Source organism: Choloepus didactylus, chromosome X, assembly GCF_015220235.1.
Source record: "Choloepus didactylus isolate mChoDid1 chromosome X, mChoDid1.pri, whole genome shotgun sequence".
Classification (NCBI taxonomy): domain Eukaryota; kingdom Metazoa; phylum Chordata; class Mammalia; order Pilosa; family Megalonychidae; genus Choloepus; species Choloepus didactylus.
In genome coordinates, this window is record NC_051334.1 from 41661055 (window position 1) to 41685436 (window position 24382).

General features: G+C 41.1%; 1 protein-coding gene across 6 annotated transcripts in view; it reads right to left on the minus strand.

The window, feature by feature from the left end:
- Positions 1-24382, minus strand: part of CASK (calcium/calmodulin dependent serine protein kinase) — a 524745-nt gene that overhangs the window by 255470 nt on the left and 244893 nt on the right. The gene's annotated exons all lie outside the window — the stretch shown is intronic.

Consider the following 24382-nt stretch of genomic DNA (forward strand, 5'->3'; position numbering starts at 1 on the left):
ATAAACTATTCCATATTTTTATGGGGGGGGATTCAGTTTCATTCAGTTTACATTTATTATATGTGTAGAGGATAGAAAGACCAGCTACACAAAGACCCCATTTTCTAATAGCCTACATTACAGAATGAGGAAAAAAGAAAAACCACAATAGATGAAAGAAGAGAACATTTTAGAGTTTCAAAGGAAGGAAAACGTACGTTTGAGGGATTCAGAGTCTTCACAGAATAGGCAGTATCTGGGTTGAGTCCAGAAGAGCAGGAGGGTGGAGAGGGAGAGGAGAACAGGAAAGGATGAGAATGAGAGCAAGCAAGAGCGAGATCAGTGAGAGAGTAGGGAGGGACAGGGACTATGTGGTAGTTAAGAGGAGAGAAACATCTCAAGGTATTTCTTCTGACAAGCAAACAACAATAAGGAATATTTGAGGTTGCTGTAATTTGAGCTAAACTCTCCTTTCCCTCCTATACTGTAAACAGGATACAATCAAATCCTTTCAGTATGAACTTGGACAGGGACTAGAGAAGGTACTTACATAAGACTGTTAACTATGATAGGCAAGTATATGGAAACCTTCATCTTTTCAATGGGGAAAGGGAATATTCAACATAATAGGAACTTAACTGCTTAATAAAACAACTCTGATATATTGTCAAAGATCTTAAAATAACTGAGCATATTCCCATGTGTCTGTTTACCAGTTGTATTTATTTTCGTGTGAACTGTCTATTCCTTTCTTTGCCTGTTTGTGTATGAAGCTTAATATCTTTCCTTTCATTGGAGTGAGCTCTTTAGATATGTTCAACAGAATTTAACCCTCTGCATGTCAATACTGAAAGAAATTTTCTATTCTTTGTGAATCCTAGTTCTTTGAAACTTTAAAAAGCTCTCCAAAGATCTGTTAAATAATTCTATTTTCTGCTAGCTTTCCTATGATTTGAATTGTTTACATAAACTATGGTCTGTAATCTTGTTTTTTGGAGGGAGGGGTGGATCTAAATTGACTTCTCAATTGCTAACTAATTTTCTCAACAATATTTAAAAATCCTTTTTTCTATTATATTTACTGCTGAAACTCCTATTGAAGAGGAATGTCTCATGCTGCCTGGCTGGCAAGCTATGTTGCCTGTCCTGTATGTTTCTAAGCAAATCCAATGCCAAGTGTGTGCCTATGGTAGTTGTGTGAGTCTGAATGTTCAGTAGTGCCTGAAAACAAGACTGCAGATTAGGTAGCATCTGAAGGGGATTTCTCATAGTTGACTGAGGGAATGAATGTATCAAGAAGGTCTTTAACTGAGGGTGAGTAGACACAGGAAAGCAGAGCACCAAAGTAAGGGAAAGGTCACATTGAGAGGGAAAGAAGAACACATCAAACAAATTCTTCTACCTCACAATTTTGTCTGGGACTAGCAAGGTACAGATTCAAAATTGTTTTGGCATGCATGCTACAGGTGGCCTCCCTAAGTTTAGGCTTACCTACATTTGTGGGGTCTGGGCAACTGTACAAATGGAAGTATTCAGTACCATTTGTCCAAATATATACATATATATTTTACATTTTTTATTGTGAAATATAACATATATAGATAAAGGTGATAACTTTCAAAGTATGACTTAACAAGTAGCTCTACAGCAAATTTCAAAGCGTGATATGGGTTACAGTTCCACCATTTCAGTTATTTCCTTCTAGCTATTCTAATACCCTAGTGTGGGAGCCCCAGGCCCAGGGCCTTTCCCAAGTGCCTTGAAGAATGCACACAGCAGTTTGCTTGACCTAGGACAGTTAATGTTTGATTATTCTCCTTGTAAAATCAGGCCTCTGGTGCTAAATGTAATCTATAACTACTTCCTCCCTGAGACTCCCTGAGATACTGTTATCTATAAAATAATCTATAATCCTCCCCTCCTCCCTGTTGATTACAAACAATCCCTCCCTAGGTTGCAAGACCTCCCCCCCCCACCTTATGCTCTCATACCCATTGGAATGTTGAGCCCTTAAAACCAGCTTACTCAGCCCCCCGCCCCCCAAGTGCGGACTTCACATTGAGGTCTGAACCTGCCGCCATTTAGAGCAGCTCCTGAATCCATTCAGAGAAGCTCCTACTAAATTCAGGGCAATGTGATTTGACTTCCCACCCTGTAAGTAAGCTCCATAATAAAAGCTTATGTCTCAGAATGTGTTTGGTGCTTTCTTTAGTCTTTTGCCTACAAAGGCTCTCTTGGGCCTTGACATCTAGAAACTAAAAAAACATATGTATATATATTTATATAAAGATTCAATATTCGTAATCCTTTGTTAAATCCTATCTTGCTCTTGCCACCCCTCCTTCTCATTTGATCCCTGTCTCAATCTTCAGGGATATCTGGACAGTGACCACCCTAACTTGTTCATATTGAAAAGGGGTGTCAACATTATAGTGAAGGGGGATGCATCTGTTTTAGGTTCTTGCAGAGGCTGCTGCCTTGGGGTTTTGGGACTTATCTGGCATAGGAACACCGGAGGATTTAAATTTCTGAAAAATAAATTTAGTGAGTGAAACCTTTATAGAGTCTCAGATAGGGTCCTAGGTATTCTTTAGTATTTTCAGGACTACCGTTGATTTGGGCTTGGCATACTGTGGCCATTTGAAATACCTAGCTGAAGCTTGCATAAGAGTAACCTCCAGGATAGCCTCTGGACTCTGTTTGAAATCTCTTAGCCACTGAAACCTTATTTTGTTACCTTTCTTTCCCCCCTTTCGGTCAAGAAGGCATTCTCAATCCCTTGATGCCAGGGCCAGGCTCATTCCTGGGAGTAGTGTCTCACGTTGTCAGGGAGACTCACTCCCCTGGGAGTCATGTATCACATGGGGGGGGGAGGGTAATGAATTTATTTGCAGAGCTGGGCTTAGAGAAAGGCCACATCTGAGCAAAAAAAGAGGTTCTCTGGAGGTGACTCTTAGGCATAATTATAGGTAGGCTTAGCCTCCCCTTTATAGCCATAAGTTTCACAAGAGCAAGCCTCAAGATTCAGGGCTTGACATTAAGTAGGGGGTTCCTAATTTCACATAGCATATATTCTGTCCAAGATAAACAACCAATGTCTCACATTATCTTCACTTAGTTGTACAATCATCACTCCCAGTTATAAACAATTATCATAACCCCAAAACACCCCAAAGCTCTTATCACCCCTAATTATTTATCCCTAGTATAAGTGTGGTACTAGTAAGGCATTCCTATTAAATATAGTCCATAGTATGTATATGTAGTTTTTCCTATATACCACTCTGTTGTTAACACTTTGTACCAGTGTGATATATTAGAAGTAGATCATGCAAGCACTTATTTATATTTGTAGTGCTAATCTGTGGGATACATGCCTTTAAACAACCCCTTTCAATCATGTTTGCCTTCAATATGGCACTGATACTTATAACCCCATTAACGAAATGTCCATTCCCATATCTTTAAGTTCAACTTCATTAACAGGTCTGTACATATTAGGTAATTATTCCCCCTTCTCTAGCTTCCCCTATATTCTACATTATAAGACACCAATGTTACATTATTCAGGAATATCACATTAGTGATAGCATACACTATCTCTTCTTTTATGTCTGACTTATTTCACTCAGCATTATGTCTTCAAGGTTCATCACGTTGTCACATGTTTCAGGACCTCATTCCTTCCTACTACTGCATAGTACTCCATCATATGTATATACCACATTTTGTTCATCCACTTGTCTGTTAAAGGACACTTGGATTGTTTTCATCTTTTGGCAATTGTGAATAATGCCGCTATGAACATTGGTGTGCAAATGCCTGTTTGTGTCACCGCTTTCATATCTTCTGGGTATATACCGAGTAGAGGAATTGCCGGATCGTAGGGATATCTAGTTTTCTCAGGAACCACCAAACTGTCTTCCACAGCAGCTGTACCATTATACATTATACGCATACTGGCAATGGATAAGAGTTCCAATTCCTCCACATTCTCTCTAGCATTTATAGCTTCTTGTTTGTTTAATGGTGGCATTCTTATTGGTGTGAGGTGATATCTCATTGTGGTTTTGATTTGCATTTCCCTGATAGCTAGTGAAGATGAACATTTTTAATGTGTTTTTTAGCCACCTGTATTTCCTCTTCAGAAAAATGTCTTTTCATATATTTTGCCCATTTTATAATTGAGCTTTTTGTATTACTGTCATTGAATTCTAGGATTTCTTTACATATGCTGGATAACAGTCTCTTATCAGATATATGGTGTTCTGGTTTGCTCATTCTGCCATTATGCAAAAATACCAGAAATGGATTAGCTTTTATAAAGAAGGTTTATTTGGTTACACAGTTACAGTCTTAAGGCCATAAAGTGTCCAAGGTAAGACATCAACAATTGGGTACCTTCACTGAAGGATGCCGATGGCATCCGGAAAACCTCTGTTAGCTGGGAAGGCACATGGCTGGCGTCTGCTCCAGAGTTCTGGTTTCAAAATGGCTTTCTCCAAAATGTCAGTGTCAGCTTCCAATGGCCATCTTCAAAATGTGTCTCCCAGCTGCAGCTCTCTGCTCCTGTGCATTCTTATGCCACTCTCACTTGCTCTGAGGCCCTTCTGTCTGTGAACTCCTTTATACGACTCCAGTGATCCAATTAAGACCCACCCTGAATGGGTGGGGTAACATCTCCGTGGAAATTATCCAATCCAAGGTCTCGTCCACAGCTGATGGAGTCACATCTCCATGGAAACACTCAAAGGATTCCAACCTAATCAACAGTAATACATCTGCACCCACAAGATTGCATCAAAGAACATGGCGTTTTGGGGGACATAATACATCCAAACTAGCACATATGGTTTCCAAATATTTTTCTCCCATTGAGTTGGCTGCCTCTTCACCTTTTTGATGAAGTCCTTTGAGGCACAGAAGCTTTTGATTTTGAGGAGTTCCCATTTACTTATTTTTTCTTTCGTTGGTTGTGCTTTGGGTGTAAGGTCTAAGAAGTTACCTCCTATTACTATATCTTGAAGATGTTTTCCTATATTATCTTCTAGGAGTTTTATAGTACTGTCTCTTATATTGAGGTCTTTGATCCACTTTCAGTTAATTTTTGTATAGGGTGTGAGGTAGGGGTCCTCTTTTATTCCTTTGGATATGCATATCCAGTTCTCCCAGCCCCATTTGTTGAAGAGACTGTTATGTCTGAGTTTGGTGGATCTCGGGGCCTTATCAGAAATCAGTTGACCATAGATCTGGGGGTCTATTTCTGAACTTTTGATTTGATTCCATTGATCAATATATCTTTGTGCCAGTACCATGATGTTTTGACCACTATGGCTTTATAGTAGGCTTTAAAGTCAGGAAGTGTAAGTCCTCCCATTTCATTCTTTTCTAGAGAATGTTTTTGGGAATTTGAGGCCTCTTTCCCTTTCAAATAAATTTGATAAATAGCTTTTCTAAGTCTGCAAAGTAGGTTGTTGGAATTTTGATTGGAATTGTGTTGAATCTGTAGATCAGTTTGGGTAGAATTGTCATCTTAACGACATTTTGCCTTCCTATCCATGAACACATGGAATAGCTTTCCACCTATTCAGGTCCTCTTTGATTTCTTTTAGTAGTTTTGTAATTTTCTGTGTAGAGGTCTTTTATACCCTTGGTTAAGTTTATTCCTAGGTACTTTATTTTTTAGTTGCTATTGTGAATGGAATTTTTTTTCTTGATTGCCTTTTCGGTTAGGTCATGATTAGTGTATAGGAACATTAGTGACTTATGTGCATTAATCTTGTATTCCACCAGTCTGCTGAATTTTTTTATTAGCTCAAGTAGCTTTGTCATCAATTTCTCAGGATTTTTCAAAAATACAATCATATCATCTGCAGAAAATGACAGTTTTACTTTTCCTTTCCAATTTGGATACCTCTTATTTCTATGTCTTGCTGAATTGCTCTGGCTAGAACTTCTAGCACAATGTTGAGTAATAGTGGTGACAGTGAGCATCCTTGTCTTATTCCCAATCTTAGGGGTTCTGGAAGGCTTTCAGCCTCTCACCATTGAGTACTATGCTGGCTGTGGGTTTTTCATATATGACCTTCATCATATTTGACCTTTATCATAATTGAAAGAAAGGAAGTTTCTTTCAATTCCTACCTTTTGAAGTATTTTTTATCAAAAAAGGTTGCTGAATTTTGTTGAATGCTTTTTCAGTGTCTATCAAGATGATCATCTGATTTTTCCCCTTTGATTTGTTAACGTGTTGTATTACATTAATTGATTTTCTTATGTTGAACCACCCTTGCAAGCCTGGAATGAACCCCACTTGGTTGTGGTGTATAATTTTTTAATATGCTTTGCAAGTATTTTGCTGAGAATTTTTGAAACTATATTCATTAGGGAGATTGGCCTGTAGTTTTCCTTTCTTGTAGTATCTTTATCTGGTTTTGGTATTAGAGTGATGTTAGCTTCATAAAATGAGTTAAACAGTGTTCCTTTTTATTCAATTTTTTGAACGAGTTTGAGCAGGAATTGTGTCAGTTTTTTGTGGAAAGCTTGGTAAAATTTCCCTGTGAAGCCATCTGGCCCTGGACTTTTATTTGTAGGAAGATTTTTGATGACTGATTGGATCTCTTTACTTGTGATTGGTTTGTTGAGGTCTTCTACTTCTTCTTGGGTCAGTCTAGGTTGTTCATGTGTTTCCAGGAAATTGACCATTTCCTCTAAGCTGTCTAGTTTGTTGGTGTACAATCCTCTTACGATTTTTTAAATTTCTTCAGGATCCAGAGTGGATTTATCATGGAAGACCTGCTCACACAGCCCTGGAATGTCCAGAGGACACACCTTTTACCAGGACTGTAAGGAATAAATTTGTGAAACTAGCTCCATCATCCCTGAAGAGCTCTGTAGTCGCCCTTCTCTGTAGGTCAGATATTACTGTAGGAACTGCTGTCACTGAACTGGAATCCTTAAACACAATGGGGATAATCGGGTCCCGAGTCAGCAGAAGCCAAGTGGCTGCAGTTAATCGCCACAGACAAGGTGGGCATGGCTACCATAATGGAAAACAGGCTCAAAGCAGCAATCAAAATAATATGACTCGCAGAGACTTATGGCGTTGGCTAGTGGATCATGGAGTACCAAGTAGTAAAATAGATGGGCAATCGACTAAATTCTTGTTTGAACTATATAAGCAGAAGAATTCTAGGCCATGTGAACAAAAGTCTCCCTTGAATTACAAAAACAGAGAGTCACGGCCCCTTAATCAATTCCCAGACTTGAGACAGTTTACAGATCCAGAGCCCCTTGAATGAAGGGAAGGCCGGGTACCCTTGGAGAAGGACCCTGTCACACTGCCAAAAATTTATACTGTTAATCTTCCTCCCAGCCTTCCCCAGGGGGACCTACGGCCTTTTACCAGGGTGACTGTGCATTGGGGAAAAGGAAATGATCAGATATTTCGTGGATTATTAGACACTGGGTCAGAAGTGACATTAATTCCCGGAGACCCAAAACGTCACTCTGGTCCACCAGTCAGAGTTGGGGCTTATGGAGGTCAGATGATTGATGGAGTTTTAGCCCAGGTCCGTCTCACAGTGGGTCCAGTGGGTCCCCGGACCCATTCTGTGGTTATTTCCCCAGTGCCAGAATGCATAATTGGAATAGACATACTCAGCAACTGGCAGAATCCTCACATTGGTTCCCTGACTCCTGGAGTGAGGGCTATTATGGTGGGAAAGGCCAAGTGGAAGCCACTAGAGCTGCCCCTGCCTAGCAAAGTAGTGAACCAGAAGCAATACCGGATTCCTGGAGGGATTGCAGAGATTAATGCCACTCTTAAGGACTTGAAGGATGCAGGGGTGGTGATTCCCACCACATCCCCATTCAACTCTCCTATTTGGCCTGTGCAGAAAACAGATGGGTCTTGGAGGATGACTGTGGATTATCGTAAGCTTAACCAGGTGGTGACTCCAATTGCAGCTGCTGTCCCAGATGTGGTATCATTGCTTGAGCAAATCAACACATCCCCTGGTACCTGGTATGCAGCTACTGATCTGGCAAATGCTTTTTTCTCAATTGCTGTCAGCAAGGACCACCAGAAACAGTTTGCATTCAGCCGGCAAGGCCAGCAGTTTACATTCACTGTGCTACCTCAGGGTTATATCATCTCTCCAGCCCTATGTCATAATATTGTCTGCAGGGATCTTGATCATTTCTCCCTCCCACAAGACATCACACTGGTCCATTATATTGATGATATCATGTTGATTGGACCTAGTGAGCAAGAAGTAGCAACTACTCTAGATTTGTTGGTAAGGTATTTGCGTGGCAGAGGATGGGAGATAAATCCAACAAAAATACAGGAGCCTTCCACCTCAGTAAAATTTCTAGGTGTCCAGTGGTGTGGGGCCTGTCGAGATATTCCTTCTAAGGTGAAGGATAAGCTTCTGCATCTGGCCCCTCCTACAACCAAAAAAGAGGCACAACGCTTAGTTGGCCTCTTTGGGTTTTGGAGACAACATATTCCTCATTTAGGTGTGCTACTCCGGCCCATTTACCGAGTGACTAGAAAAGCTTCTAGTTTTGAGTGGGGACCGGAGCAAGATGAGGCTCTGTGACAGGTCCAGGCTGCTGTGCAAGCTGCTCTGCCGCTTGGACCATATGATCCAGCTGACCCAATGGTGCTGGAAGTTTCAGTGGCAAATAGAGATGCTGTCTGGAGCCTTTGGCAGGCTCCTATAGGAAAATCACAATGCAGGCCCTTAGGATTTTGGAGTAAAGTTTTACCATCCTCTGCAGATAACTACTCTCCATTTGAGAAACAGCTGTTGGCCTGCTACTGGGCCTTAGTAGAGACAGAACGCTTAACCATGGGCCACCAAGTTACCATGAGACCTGAGTTACCTATCATGAGCTGGGTGTTGTCTGACCCACCAAGCCATAAAGTTGGGCGTGCACAGCAGCACTCCATCATAAAATGGAAATGGTATATACGAGATAGAGCTCGAGCAGGTCCTGAAGGTACAAGTAAGTTACATGAGGAAGTGGCCCAAATGCCCATGGCCCCCACTCCTTCCACCTTACCTTCTCTTTCCCAGCCCACAGCTATGGCATCTTGGGGAGTTCCTTACAGTCAGTTGACTGAGGAAGAGAAGACTCGGGCCTGGTTTACAGATGGTTCTGCACGATATGCAGGCACCACCCGAAAGTGGACAGCTGCAGCACTGCAGCCCCTTTCTGGGATATCCCTGAAGGACAGTGGTGAGGGGAAATCCTCCCAGTGGGCAGAACTTCGAGCAGTGCACCTGGTTGTTCGCTTTGCTTGGAAGGAGAACTGGCCAGAGGTGCGTCTGTATATTGATTCCTGGGCTGTTGCTAATGGTTTGGCTGGATGGTCAGGGACTTGGAAGGAACATGATTGGAAGATTGGTGACAAAGAAGTCTGGGGAAGGGGTATGTGGATAGACCTTTCTGAGTGGGCAAACAACATGAAGATATTTGTGTCCCATGTGAATGCTCACCAGAGGGTGACTTCAGCAGAAGAAGGTTTTAATAACCAAGTGGATAAAATGACCCGTTCGGTGGATACCAATCAGCCTCTTTCCCCAGCAACTCCTGTCATTGCCCAATGGGCTCATGAACAAAGTGGTCATGGTGGTAGGGATGGAGGTTATGCATGGGCTCAGCAACATGGACTTCCACTCACCAAGGCTGACCTGGCCACAGCCACTGCTGAGTGTCCAATTTGCCAGCAGCAGAGACCCACACTCAGTCCCCGATATGGCACCATTCCTCGGGGTGATCAGCCTGCTACCTGGTGGCAGGTTGATTACATTGGACCACTTCCATCATGGAAAGGGCAGTGATTTGTTCTTACCGGAATAGACACATACTCCGGATATGGGTTTGCCTTCCCTGCACGACATGCTTCTGCCAAACCTACGATACGTGGACTTACAGAATGCCTCATCCACCGTCATGGTATTCCACACAGCATTGCTTCGGACCAAGGAACCCACTTCACAGCAAATGAAGTGAGGGGATGGGCACATGCTCATGGAATTCTGTGGTCTTACCATGTTCCCCATCATCCAGAAGCAGCTGGGTTGATAGAACGGTGGAATGGCCTATTGAAGACTCAATTACGGCGCCAACTAGGTGGCAATACCTTGCAGGGTTGGGGCGGTGTTCTCCAGGAGGCTGTGTATGCTCTGAATCAGCGTCCACTCTATGGTGCTGTTTCTCCCATAGCCAGGATTCATGGGTCCAGGAAACAAGGGGTGGACTGTGATGGTTGGGTTCATGTGTCAACTTGGCTAGGTGGCCTAGCTGTCTGGTCAAGCGGGCACTGGCCTGACGATTGCTGTGAGGATATTTGAGGCTGGTTAATAAACCAACGGGCTGGTTTGTCGGATCATCAGTCAATTGACTGCGGCTGACTGATGACTCATCAAGGGGCGTGCCTTCCACAATGAGAGAATGCAATTGGCTGGATTTGGTCCGGGTGATCAGTTGGAGGCTTATAAGCCGGACGGTTAGAGAACCTTCACTTCTTCTTTGGCTGCTCAGTGAAGCATTTCCTGGGGAGCTCGTCGAAGTTGCCGGTTCGTTTCCTGAGGAGTTCGTCAAAGTTGTCGGTTCGTTTCCCGAGGAGTTCGTCGGACGTCTTCCTTGGAGTTGACAGTTTGTTGACGGCTCTGCAGAATTTGGACTCGTGCGTGCCCACAGTTGCGTGAGTCACTTTTACAATTTGATAATCAGAGACATCTCTCATTGATTCTGTTTCCAAGGAGAACCCTAACTAATACACACAGTAATGATCCCCTTCTCATTTCTGATTTTGTTTATTTGGGTCTTCTCTCTTTTTGCATATGTCCAAATATTTAAAAGTTATAAATCAAACTTACAAACTGTCAGATATGTTCTAACCTTCTACCTTGACAAAAGTATCTTCATAAGGTCCTAGAAGGCTAGGTTCTATTAGGAATTCTTGGGTTCCTCATAGTTCTTCACCAGAACATGGCATTTTGGACATCCGGCTCTTGGCTTGTCCTCTTCCTTTTTCCCCTACCTCCAGCTCCATCCTGTACACCTCAAGGGACCCTATGTGCAGACATGTGAGCACCAGCCTGATAGTCCAAGCTCTGTCCATATACCTAATCTTATAGCCTTCTTAGGCTATGGTTGATACCCCAAGGTATAAGAGGTGCCAGCCTAACCACATATTTTATAACCATCTAACAAGACTACTGCCTTCCCATCTTAGAGTAGCGTCTTCTGCCATTCCTCCTCTACTCATTCCTGGTACTTAATTCTGGGTCAGTTAAGGTTTTTAGCTACAAGTAACAGAAACCAATTCTGGCTGCTTTAAGCAGAAAAGGAGTTTATATTAATAGGAAAGTGGATTGCTCACAGACAGGTAGGGAGGCCTGTAAAACCAAGTCTGGTGCTACACAGTCAGAAACAAAATCCTAAACTGATCTGATGAAGGTACTAATGCTGCTATCGAATACCAGTTACTGTAGCTTGCACCACTGTCTGTGCTAACTTTGGATGCCATCCCAAGTGCTACTACTGCAATTACCTCAGTAATTTTCCCTGCTGCCACCTGAAAGAGTTCCACATGGTCTTTGTTCGGTCACTAGCTATGGGGTAGATGTGTCTGACTCATGAAACCTCTGTCACATGTTAATACTCTAGCTGCCAAGGAGAGCAAATATTTGGCATTTTTAGCTTCTGTAGTGGAAGTTTGGCTTTGTCCTCCATCGAGACTCAAGATGAGGAATTCTCCAAATAATGGAAGAGAGTTCAGATGTCGGACAGACAAAAACAATGAGAAATGTCCCCTACACATGGGGTTCTAGACTTAACTCTATCTGTAACTGGCTGAGGGACCTTGATTATGCCACTTAACCTTTCTAGGTTGACAATGCCTACTCAATAAAATGATGGGATTGGGTTTAGTAATCTCTAAGGTCTCTTTTGACATCCCACAGAATTCTAATTTTTTGAAAAAAGACTGGCTTGTCTTTTGCTATTTCTAAAATTGAACTGTAGTCTAAGATATAGTTTATCAAGTTTTAGAAACTGATCATTGTTCCAGTGCCCTTCTAGATATCCAGGTTTGATTTGTCACCATTTTTAGGGTCCTATATTTTACCAACCTTTCCTTTTTTTCCAGACATTCCTCCTGTCTACTTGCTTAAGGGACCATGACCTCCTGACCCCTAATCAATGCTGCATGACCATGGTGCCTCCTAGTGGATGAAGAAACTCCAGCTACAAGAGTTAGCAAATGATCCTAAACTAGGAGCAGCAGACATCTGGACTAGTTGTTTGTTAGCAAGCCCCTCTGTGTGGTTTTCTGAAATTCCCAGAAAAGAAAGGAAGACAGATGGGAGCAACAACTCCTGTTCTGTTCTACTCTGTAGGAACATCACTGTTAGCCCTCAGTGTCCTCACTAATCCTTGCAGCTAAACATCCACCCCACTCCCCGAAAAACACACACAAACACACACTCTTTCCCTTTCAGTTAAGGCTCAGAAGGAAAAATTTGAGGGGGAGGGACCTCCAGATTTAAATCACAATATGCCACAGCACAGAATTTTAGGCCTGGAAGTTTAATTAAAAGACCTGCTTTAGGTCAGTAACTAATTAATGGCAGATAGGACAGAAACCTCGGTCTCTTGATTCTCAGCCTACTGTACAACTCCATGCTTCCTGCTCACCTTTTTAAAGGTGGCAGCTATACGTTCCCCTTGCCCTAGCATGGATTTAGGGGAGTGGCTGAGGGTGTTGTGACACTCTACTTCTTGAAGGGGCTTTTTTTAAAATGGCAAATCCTCACAAGTGAAGGGAATCCCACCTTTCTTTCCCCACTGACCAGAAGACGGACAGGGTTTCATGGTGCTAGGGTAGGAAGTAAGTTTCCAAGCCTACCACCGATTCTATTCTTAAAATGAGGTCAGCTGAGTTCAACTAGGACACTGGTTATTTAATGACTCAGTTATGCTTGCAAAGGGCAAAGTTCCAAAGGCCCAGGTCCTTTCTCCCCAAATCTCTTAATTGTATTAATTCTAAAAAACAATTGTTATCGAAATACCTTACGTGCAATTCTTTATCTACTGGATGTATTTGTGAAGCTAGTTTAAACACTTTTTTTTTAAGTTTCTTAGACCTGTGATCAAGTCTTGCCTACTCTTGCAAATAGGAGCAGGGACAGAACTTCAGCCACTCCAAACCAAATCAATCATAGTCCTTACATTAGTTTACTTTCTATCCCGCCTAAGTTCTTATAATTCTGGTATGGGTGATTATCTATGATTCTTCCCAAGTCTCTCCAGCTCTTCTTTCCACCTCTTCTCTTTAGGAATCTGTATCTCAAAGGCTTCTCTCCTCATTCAGAGGTAGGTTCATCAATGCAACTCCAGGCACTACTAATGGTAAAGCTCCCAGTCTACAGGAGTGGGAGCACCCTTTCAAATGATGTAGATACAAAAACTGCAATATGGTCCTTCTACCTTGTAGAATATCTGTCAAGGATTCAGGGTCATTCTTAGACATTCTACTTCTGGTAAGTCCTCTGTTTATCAGCCTTACAGAACATCTAAAGAACTGTAAAAAATCATGTTAGCCTCCAATGTGGTTTTGCAGATGAGGAAGGTGGGTTAATTTGGAAAATGATCTTATCTTAAACACAACAAGGATTGCAAAATAATTACACAATTATTGGTTTTCTGTTTTCATTTTAATGCTGTTTGCACTCTGAAATCAAATTAGCTATGTAATTCCTACTTCTAGACAAGTTCCTGGCTAACATGAAGGTGTTAATGTTGATGCTTATAAAACTACATATGTATATATACACACACATACACACACATAAACAAAAAACAGAGGCATAAACATAGGTATCTGCCCAAGATTAAATTGTTCCCACTTAGTAAGAAAAATGGAACCATTACTGTGTCTTCACAAGAAGATTCCATATGCCCATGAATTATTTCCAAATTTTAAACATTACAAAGAAAAAAACAGGAGTCCTTGGATGTTCAAATAACATCATGGCCAGTTTGGAAACAGCAACAAAATTCATTTTACATGGACAAATAAAAGTCAGCAGTTAACTAGACAGATCCTTTGAGTATCACAGAAATGCACAGATACCTAAATTTACCATCCTCATAGACAGTCCTTTTCATGTAAGTCACTCCTCTGGGATAAGATACTGAAGGTTCCTGTTATATGCAGATACACTAATACCTAATAGCAAAATTTACTGAACACTTAACTACAAGCCAAGTGTCATTTTAAGAGCTTTACATGTAATAACTTATTTAATCCTCATAACAACCTCAGGAGACAGGTACTATTTTGCAGATGAGGAAATTGAGGCTTAAGAGAAATGTTATGTAACTTGTCCAACGTCACACGGTTAGAAAGTAGCAGAGCCAGGATTTGAATCTAGGGCAATCTGGCTCCAGGATCCTGAGCTCTTAAGCACAAGGCTCTACAATAAACAATTTATGACAATCACAATGAAGATGATGTTATGACTACCTACTTTTGAGTAGGTACTTTGAAATCTCATTTCATTCTCACAAGTTGGTAGGGTAGAAACTGAGGTGCCAAGAAGTGAAATAGGTCCTGTTCTAAAGGTCATGACTCCCAAACTCTACCTTTAGCCCAGATTCTTCTCCTATAGGGGCCAGACTCACGCAGGCAGCTGTGAATTAGACATCTATAGGTGGATGTTCCACAATCAACGCAAACTCAAATTATCCAAAAGTTAATTAGTAACTTTCTTCCTCAAACCTGCTTTCCATCTGAGGTGATAGTCTTCCTTCAATTTGGGAAGGTTTTTGGTCATTATCTCTTTGAGTAAGGCCTCTCCTCTTCATCATTCACTCTATGCTCTACTTTTGGAATTCCTGTTTATATATGTTGGATTTTCTCAATCTGGTCTCCAAGACTCTCAGCTTCTGTTTCATACTCAGCATCTCTATCTAACTGTGCTTTGTTCTGTATCAGTTCTTCAATACTGTCTTTTAACTAACTTTTTCTCTTTGGTCATATTGATTCCAAAGACAGACATACAGAAAGACACACACAGACACACACAGACACACAGACACACACACTCTCTCTCTCTCTTTCTCTCTCTCTCTCTCAAAGATTTTTTTAATTGGTTCTTTACATTTACCTGTTAGTTTTACTGCCTCTTGTTCTGTGGCTGTTACTCCTTCCCTTCATCTTTTTGAAGACTCTAAAGTCTTTTTAGATTTTTCTATTATTGCCATTTCCTTATAAACAAAGTTCCTATTTCAGGATGTTAATTTTAACTTGAATGCTTTGAGATTTTAATTGAAACACTAATCTTAAGTGGGGATTTCTTGTTTTTGTTTTTCTTTTGTTCCCCTGAGCTATCCCTTCACACCTTAAAGCTTTTCTCAGCTACTATTCCAGGCTAAGGATCTGTTACATCTCGTGATTTCATGCAGTAAGCCCGACACCAGTTCCCTTCGTTGCACAGGCTTACAGTCCCTAATACAATGCAGAAGTTGAACTCCAAATCGCATCTTGACTAGAACTTTTTATTGACTTGTATTTCAATCCTTTACTACATCTTTCATACTGAGTCTAGAGGGCTCTCTTTAATACACAGATATAATTATACCACTGGCTTGGTAAGATTAATTCAATGTGCTCTACCAACCAGAGGATAAAATTTAAAGATTGAGCAAATGTCACCTCCTTAGAAAGGGCTTCTGTGAACACCCTAATCAAAGTAGCATCCTCATCACTCTCTAGTCTGCACCTGGCACTTTTTCTTCATAGCACTTACTGCTACTTGCTATTATTACTACATACCTATTTGTCAGCTTCTCTCCTATACTAAAATATAAGTTTCATGAGGTATGGACTTTGAGTTGCTCATTGTAAAATCTTCAGCACCCAGAACAGAAACAGGCACACAAAAGCTATGGTGGTTTGGAGTTATGTACGATAGAAAAACATGTTCTTTATCATAATCCATTCCTGTGGGTATGAGCCCATTGTAAATAGGACCTTTTGATGAGGTTACGTCAGTTGAGGCATGGCCCAACTGAATCAGGGTGGGTTTTAATACTATTACTGGAAGCTTTATAGAAGGTCACAGAGAGAGAAGCCATGGGGAGCAGTCAGAAGCTGGAAGTCAATGGAACCCGGAAGAGAAATGAGAAGATGCCATGTGCTTTGCCATGTGATGGAAAAGCCAAGGAACCCCAAAGTTTGCTGGCCAGCCAGAAGATAAGGACCCCAGGAGGAAGCCTTTTTTTTTTTTTTATCATCATTTTATTGAGATATATTCACATACCACGCAGTCATACAAAACAAATTGTACTTTTGATTGTTTACAGTACCATTACATAGTTGTACATTCATCACCTAAATCAATCCCTGACACCTTCATTAGCACACACACAAAAATAACAAGAATAATAATTAGAGTGAAAAAGAGCAATTGAAGTAAAAAAGAACACTGGGTACCTTTGTCTGTTTGTTTCCTTCCCCTATTTTTCTACTCATCCATCCATAAACTAGACAAAGTGGAGTGTGGTCCTTATGGCTTTCCCAATCCCATTGTCACCCCTCACAAGCTACACTTTTATACAACTGTCTTCGAGATTCATGGGTTCTGGGTTGTAGTTTGATAGTTTCAGGTATCCACCACCAGCTACCCCAATTCTTTAGAACCTAAAAAGGGTTGTCTAAAGTGTGCGTAAGAGTGCCCACCAGAGTGACCTCTCGGCTCCTTTTGGAATCTCTCTGCCACTGAAGCTTATTTCATTTCCTTTCACATCCCCCTTTTGGTCAAGAAGATGTTCTCCGTCCCACGATGCCGGGTCTACATTCCTCCCCGGGAGTCATATTCCACGTTGCCAGGGAGATTCACTCCCCTGGGTGTCCGATCCCACGTAGGGGGGAGGGCAGTGACTTCACCTTTCAAGTTGGCCTAGCCAGAGAGAGAGGGCCACATCTGAGCAACAAAGAGGCATTCAGGAGGAGACTCCCAGGCACAAACATAGGGAGGCCCAGCCTCTCCCCTGCAGCAACCGTCTTCCCAAGGGTAAAACCTATGGTAGAGGGCTCAACCCATCAAACCACCAGTCCCCTATGTCTGTGGTCACGTCAGCAACCATGGAGGTGGGGTAGGCGAATACCCCTGCATTCTCCACAGGCTCCTCAAGGGGGCACTACATCATTTTTTTTCCTTGTTTTTCTTTCTTTTTTTTTTTTTAACTTTCCCTTCTTTTTTAAATCAACTGTATGAAAAAAAAAAGTTAAAAAGAAAACAAACATACAATAAAAGAACATTTCAAAGAGACCATAACAAGGGAGTAAGAAAAAGACAACTAACCTAAGATAACTGCTTAACTTCCAACATGTTCCTACTTTACCCCAAGAAAGTTACATAATACAGCAACCTTTCTGTGAACTTGTTCCTACTATATCCATCAGAAATTAACAGACCATAGTCATTTCTGGGCATCCCCAGAACGTTAAATAGCTTATCTGTTCTTCTTGGAATATTGTTCCCCCTTCCTTAATTGCTCTCTACTGCTAGTTCCCCTACATTCTACATTATAAACCATTTGTTTTACATTTTTCAAAGTTCACATTAGTGGTAGCATATAATATTTCTCTTTTTGTGCCTGGCTTATTTCACTCAGCATTATGTCTTCAAGGTTCATCCATGTTGTCATATGTTTCACGAGATCGTTCCTTCTTACTGCTGCGTAGTATTCCATCGTGTGTATATACCACATTTTATTTATCCACTCATCTGTTGAAGGACATTTGGGTTGTTTCCATCTCTTGGCAATTGTGAATAATGCTGCTATGAACACTGGCGTGCAGATATCTGTTCGTGTCACTGCTTTCCGACCTTCCGGGTATATACCGAGAAGTGCAATCGCTGGATCGAATGGTAGCTCTATATCTAGTTTTCTAAGGAACTGCCAGACTGACTTCCAGAGTGGCTGAACCATTATACAGTCCCACCAACAGTGAATGAGAGTTCCAATTTCTCCACATCCCCTCCAGCATTTGTAGTTTCCTGTTTGTTTAATGGCAGCCATTCTAACCGGTGTTAGATGGTATCTCATTGTGGTCTTAATTTGCATATCTCTAATAGCTAGTGAAGCTGAACATTTTTTCATGTGTTTCTTGGCCATTTGTATTTCCTCTTCAGAGAACTGTCTTTTCATATCTTTTGCCCATTTTATAATTGGGCTGTCTGTACTATTGTCATTGAGTTGTAGGATTTCTTTGTATATGCAAGATATCAGTCTTTTGTCAGATACATGGTTTCCAAAAATTTTTTCCCATTGAGTTGGCTGCCTCTTTACCTTTTTGAGAAATTCCTTTGAGGTGCAGAAACTTCTAAGCTTGAGGAGTTCCCATTTATCTATTTTCTCTTTTGTTGCTTGAGCTTTGGGTGTAAAGTCTAGGAAGTGGCCGCCTAATACAAGGTCTTGAAGATGTTTTCCTACATTATCTTCTAGGAGTTTTATGGTACTTTCTTTTATATTGAGATCTTTGGTCCATTTTGAGTTAATTTTTGTGTAGGGGGTGAGGTAGGGGTCCTCTTTCATTCTTTTGGATATGGATATCCAACTCTCCCAGCCCCATTTGTTGAAAAGACCATTATGGCTCAGTTCAGTGACTTTGGGGGCCTTATCAAAGATCAGTCGGCCATAGATCTGAGGGTCTATCTCTGAATTCTCAATTTGATTCCATTGATCTATATGTCTATCTTTGTGCCAGTACCATGCTGTTTTGGCAACTGTGGCTTTATAATAAGCTTCAAAGTCAGGGAGTGTAAGTCCTCCCACTTCGTTTTTCTTTTTTAGAGTGTCTTTAGCAATTCGAGGCATCTTCCCTTTCCAAATAAATTTGATAACTAGCTTTTCCAAGTCTGCAAAGTAGGTTGTTGGAATTTTGATTGGGATTGCATTGAATCTGTAGATGAGTTTGGGTAGAATTGACATCTTAATGACATTTAGCCTTCCTATCCATGAACATGGAATATTTTTCCATCTTTTAAGGTCCCCTTCTATTTCTTTTAGTAGAGTTATGTAGTTTTCTTTGTATAGGTCTTTTACTTCTTTGGTTAAGTTTATTCCTAGGTACTTGATTTTTTTAGTTGCTATTGAAAATGGTATCTTTTTCTTGAGTGTCTCTTCAGTTTGTTCATTTCTAGCATATAGAAACATTACTGACTTATGTGCATTAATCTTGTATCCCGCTACTTTGCTAAATTTGTTTATTAGCTCTAGTAGCTGTATCGTCGATTTCTCAGGGTTTTCTAGATATAAGATCATATCGTCTGCAAACAATGACAGTTTTACTTCTTCTTTTCCAATTTGGATGCCTTTTATTTCTTTGTCTTGCCGGATTGCCCTGGCTAGCACTTCCAGCACAATGTTGAATAACAGTGGTGACAGCGGGCATCCTTGTCTTGTTCCTGATCTTAGAGGGAAGGCTTTCAGTCTCTCACCATTGAGTACTATGCTGGCTGTGGGTTTTTCATATATGCTCTTTATCATGTTGAGGAAGTTTCCTTCAATTCCTACCTTTTGAAGTGTTTTTATCAAAAAGGGATGTTGGATTTTGTCAAATGCTTTTTCAGCATCTATTGAGATGATCAATTGATTTTTCCCTTTCGAGTTTTTAATGTGTTGTAATACATTGATTGTTTTTCTTATGTTGAACCATCCTTGCATGCCTGGAATGAACCCCGCTTGGTCATGGTGTATGATATTTTTAATGTGTCTTTGGATTCGATTTGCAAGTATTTTGTTGAGGATTTTTGCATCTATATTCATTAGGGAGATTGGCCGGTAGTTTTCCTTTTTTGTAGCATCTTTGCCTGGTTTTGGTATTAGATTGATGTTAGCTTCATAAAATGAGTTAGGTAGTGTTCCCTTTTCTTCAATGTTTTGAAAGAGTTTGAGTAAGATTGGCGTCAGTTCTTTCTGGAAAGTTTGGTAGAATTCCCCTGTGAAGCCATCTGGCCCTGGGCATTTATTTGTGGGAAGATTTTTGATGACTGATTGGATCTCTTTGCTTGTGATGGGTTGGTTGAGGTCTTCTATTTCTTCTCTGGTCAGTCTAGGGTGTTCATATGTTTCCAGGAAATTGTCCATTTCTTCTACATTGTCCAGTTTGTTGCCATACAGTTGTTCATAATATACTCTTATAATTTTTTTAATTTCTTCAGGATCTGCAGTTACGTCACCTTTTTCATTCATTATTTTGTTTATATGGGTCTTCTCTCTTTTTGATTTTGTCAGTCTAGCTAGGGGCTTGTCAATCTTGTTGATCTTCTCAAAGAACCAACTTTTGGTGATATTTATCCTCTCTATTGTTTTTTTGTTCTCTATGTCATTTATTTCTGCTTTAATCCTTGTTATTTCTTTTCTTCTACTTGGTTTAGGATTGGTTTGCTGTTCATTTTCTAGCTTCTTCAGTTGATCCATTAGTTCTTTGATTTTGGCTCTTTCTTCCTTTTTAATATATGCGTTTAGTGCTATAAATTTCCCCCTTAGCACTGCTTTTGCTGCATCCCATAGGTTTTGGTATGTTGTGTTCTCATTTTCATTCGTCTCTATATATTTAGCAATTTCTCTTGCTATTTCTTCTTTAACCCACTGATTGTTTAGGAGTGTGTTGTTTAACCTCCAGGTATTTGTGAATTTTCTAAGTCTCTGATGGTTATTGACTTCTAATTGTATTCCATTGTGGTCAGAGAATGTGCTTTGAATAATTTCGATCTTTTTAAATTTATTGAGGCTTGTTTTATGTCCCAGCATATGATCTATTCTGGAGAAAGTTCCGTGAGCACTAGAAAAGTATGTGTATCCTGGTGATTTGGGATGTAATGTCCTGTATATGTCTGTTAAATCTAATTCATTTATCAGATTGTTTAGGTTTTCAATTTCCTTATTAGTTTTCTGTCTGGTTGATCTATCTATAGGAGAGAGTGATGTGTTGAAGTCTCCCACAATTATTGTGGAAACATCAATTGCTTCCTTTAGTTTTGCCAGTGTTTCTCTCATGTATTTTGTGGCACCTTGATTGGGTGCATAGACATTTACGATTGTTATTTCTTCTTGCTGAATTGCCCCTTTTATTAGTATGTAGTGGCCTTCTTTGTCTCTCAAAACATCCCTGCATTTGAAGTCTATTTTATCTGAGATTAATATTGCTACACCTGCTTTCTTTTGGCTGTAGCTTGCATGAAATATTTTTTTCCATCCTTTCACTTTCAGTTTCTTTGTGTCCCTGTGTCTAAGATGAGTCTCTTGTATGCAACATATTGATGGTTCATTTTTTTTGATCCATTCTGCGAATCTATATCTTTTAATTGGGGAGTTTAATCCATTTACATTCAACGTTATAACCGTGAAGGCATTTCTTGAATCAGCCATCTTATCCTTTGGTTTATGTTTGCCATATTTTTCCCCTCTCTCTATTAATATCCTTTATTGTACCCATACCGAACCTCTTTAGTACTGAACCTTTCTCCAAGTCTCTCTGTCCTGTCTTTGTTTCTCTGTCTGTAGGGCTCCCTTTAGTATCTCCAGTAGGGCAGGTCTCTTGTTAGCAAATTCTCTCAGCATTTGTTTGTCTGTGAAAAATTTAAGCTCTCCCTCAAATTTGAAGGAGAGCTTTGCTGGATAAAGTATTCTTGGCTGGAAATTTTTCTCACTCAGAATTTTAAATATATCGTGCCACTGCCTTCTCGCCTCCATGGTGGCTGCTGAGTAGTCACTACTTAGTCTTATGCTGTTTCCTTTGTATGTGGTGAATTGCTTTTCTCTTGCTGCTTTCAGAACTTGCTCCTTCTCTTCTGTGTTTGACAGTGTGATCAGTATATGTCTCGGAGTGGGTTTATTTGGATTTATTCTATTTGGGGTTCGCTGAGCATTTATGATTTGTGTATTTATGTTGTTTAGAAGATTTGGGAAGTTTTCCCCAACAATTTCTTTGAATACTCTTCCTAGACCTTTACCCTTTTCTTCCCCTTCTGGGACACCAATGAGTCTTATATTTGGACGTTTCATATTATCTATCATATCCCTGAGGTCCATTTCGATTTTTTCAATTTTTTTTCCCCATTCTTTCTTTTATGCTTTCATTTTCCATTCTGTCATCTTCCAGGTCACTGATTCGTTGTTCAACTTCCTCTAGTCTTGTACTATGAGTGTCCAGAATCTTTTTAATTTGGTCAACAGTTTCTTTAATTTCCATAAGATCATCCATTTTTTTATTTAGTCTTGCAATGTCTTCTTTATGCTCTTCTAGAGTCTTCTTGATTTCCTTTATATCCCGTACTATGGTCTCATTGTTCATCTTTAGTTCTTTGAGTAGCTGCTCTAGGTGCTGTGTCTCTTCTGGTCTTTTGATTTGGGTGCTTGGGCTTGGGTTATCCATATCGTCTGGTTTTTTCATATGCTTTATAATTTTCTGTTGTTTTTGGCCTCGTGGCATTTGCTGAACTTGAGAGGGTTCTTTTAGGGTTTGTAGACCTATTGAAGTCCTTATCTCTAATTTATCAGATCTACAGCTTCGTGGAGTACACTTTCTCTAACTAACCAGCGGGTGGCATCCACGAGCCACCTGTTCTCCACAAGCCAGTTCTCCCCTGCTTAGCCTTTTTGGTGAGTGGGGGAGTGAGTCTTGTGGGGCCCAATTGGTGTACCAAGCTTGCGTGTGTAGTTGGTGTTGCCTGCCCTGTATGTGGGGCGTGTTTCTGGGCAGTCGGGGAGGGGGGTTGGCCCTAACAATCAAATCTCCCTGATGATCCTAGAGTTTTAAAGCTGCTGCAATAGTCTAATCCTTCAGTTCAGTCCTGCCACAGTTTGTCTCTGCCACTGACCCACAAGTCCTTGGTATTGGCGTATGGCTCCTGAGACTTGCAAGTGGGCCCCTCTTCCAGGCTGTGCACCCCGGGTCCTCTGTTGAGGGATGACTGTGCTATGTCACAGGTGAGTGCCGTCCCCCCAGGGCAGTTCTGGGCTGCTGGGCTGTGTAGGGAGGCTCCCAGTCTGCTCAAATTATGGCTGAATGGGGCTTTGTTAATTCACACTGCTCCACCTTCCCAACTCTGGGACAATCAGCTGAGGTTGCGGGGAAGGCTAATGTCCACGCCCAGTTTTGTGGTGTGTGCCTGTTATTTGAAGCACTTCCGTCACACTGGGTTGTCTGGGGCAGCTCTGGGCTATGGGGCTGGCGATGGGCAGGAGTGTTTCCTGTCCACCAGGATGGTGGCTGTGAGCGGACACCCCCCTTTTCTTGGGAAGTTGTGGTGTTTAGTGAATTTTCTCAGCCACTGGATTATTGCCTTTTGTCTGAGAGCTCTCTTAGTTCTGCTCTTGACTTGACGTGCCGAAATTGAAAGTCTTTGAAGCTTTCTGTATTGGGCTTCTTAGAGTAATTGTTTTAGAAAAAGAAAAAAGGATTAAAAAAAAAAAAAAAAAAAAAAGGGCCCTCCTCAGAGATCTAATGGGTTATTGAAATGCTAAGAGACAAAGCAACCAGGGCCATTAGGGAAAGGTCCACAGGGCAGAGAGATGGGCTTTTCTTCGGGATTTGCATATGCGCCTTAGGGCCTGAGCTCCGCCCTTCCCCTTTCTGTGTTCACCAGAACTCCAAAAATCCTCCGCTTTTATTTTGGAGTTTTTTGTGTTTTTTTTTTTTTTTCTATGCCTGTCTCCTCTCTGCTGGGCTGGCTGCTCTCAGATTCTCTGGTGTCTGGTCTCAGTCTATCTATGGTTGGAGTCTGGATCAGTAGAATGAGTTTCCGATAAGAGCAGCCACTGCAGTTCTCCCTTCTCCTTCCCGGAGCTGACAGCCCCTCCTCCCACGGGACTGAGCCTGGCACGGAGGGGTGCGGGTCCCCTGGCCGCAAAAACTTACAGATTTCGCTGATCTCAGCAGTTCCACGTTTTCATGAGTGTTGTATGAAGTATGCCCAAAGACAGATTGCTCTGTGGTGTCCAGTCCACGCAGTTCCTGGCTTTCTACCTACTTTCCTGGAGGAGTAACTAAAACATACAGCTCACCAGTCTGCCATCTTGCCCCGCCTCCAGGAGGAAGCCTTTTAACCTCAAAATCAGTGAGCCTGTGAATTCCTATTGTTAAGCCAATCCATTGTATGGTATTTGTTTTAGCAGCTAGGAAATTAAACAATAGCCATTCAATAAATATTCGTTCAATGGATGAATTAAAATCCTTAACATGGTACCAAAGGTCCTAGGCATATCAGAGCAATTAAGACTGAGGGCATTAGAGTCAAGCTGCCTAAGTTAGAACCCTGGCTGCATCACATCAACTGTGTAATCTTGAACAAATCACATCCTTATA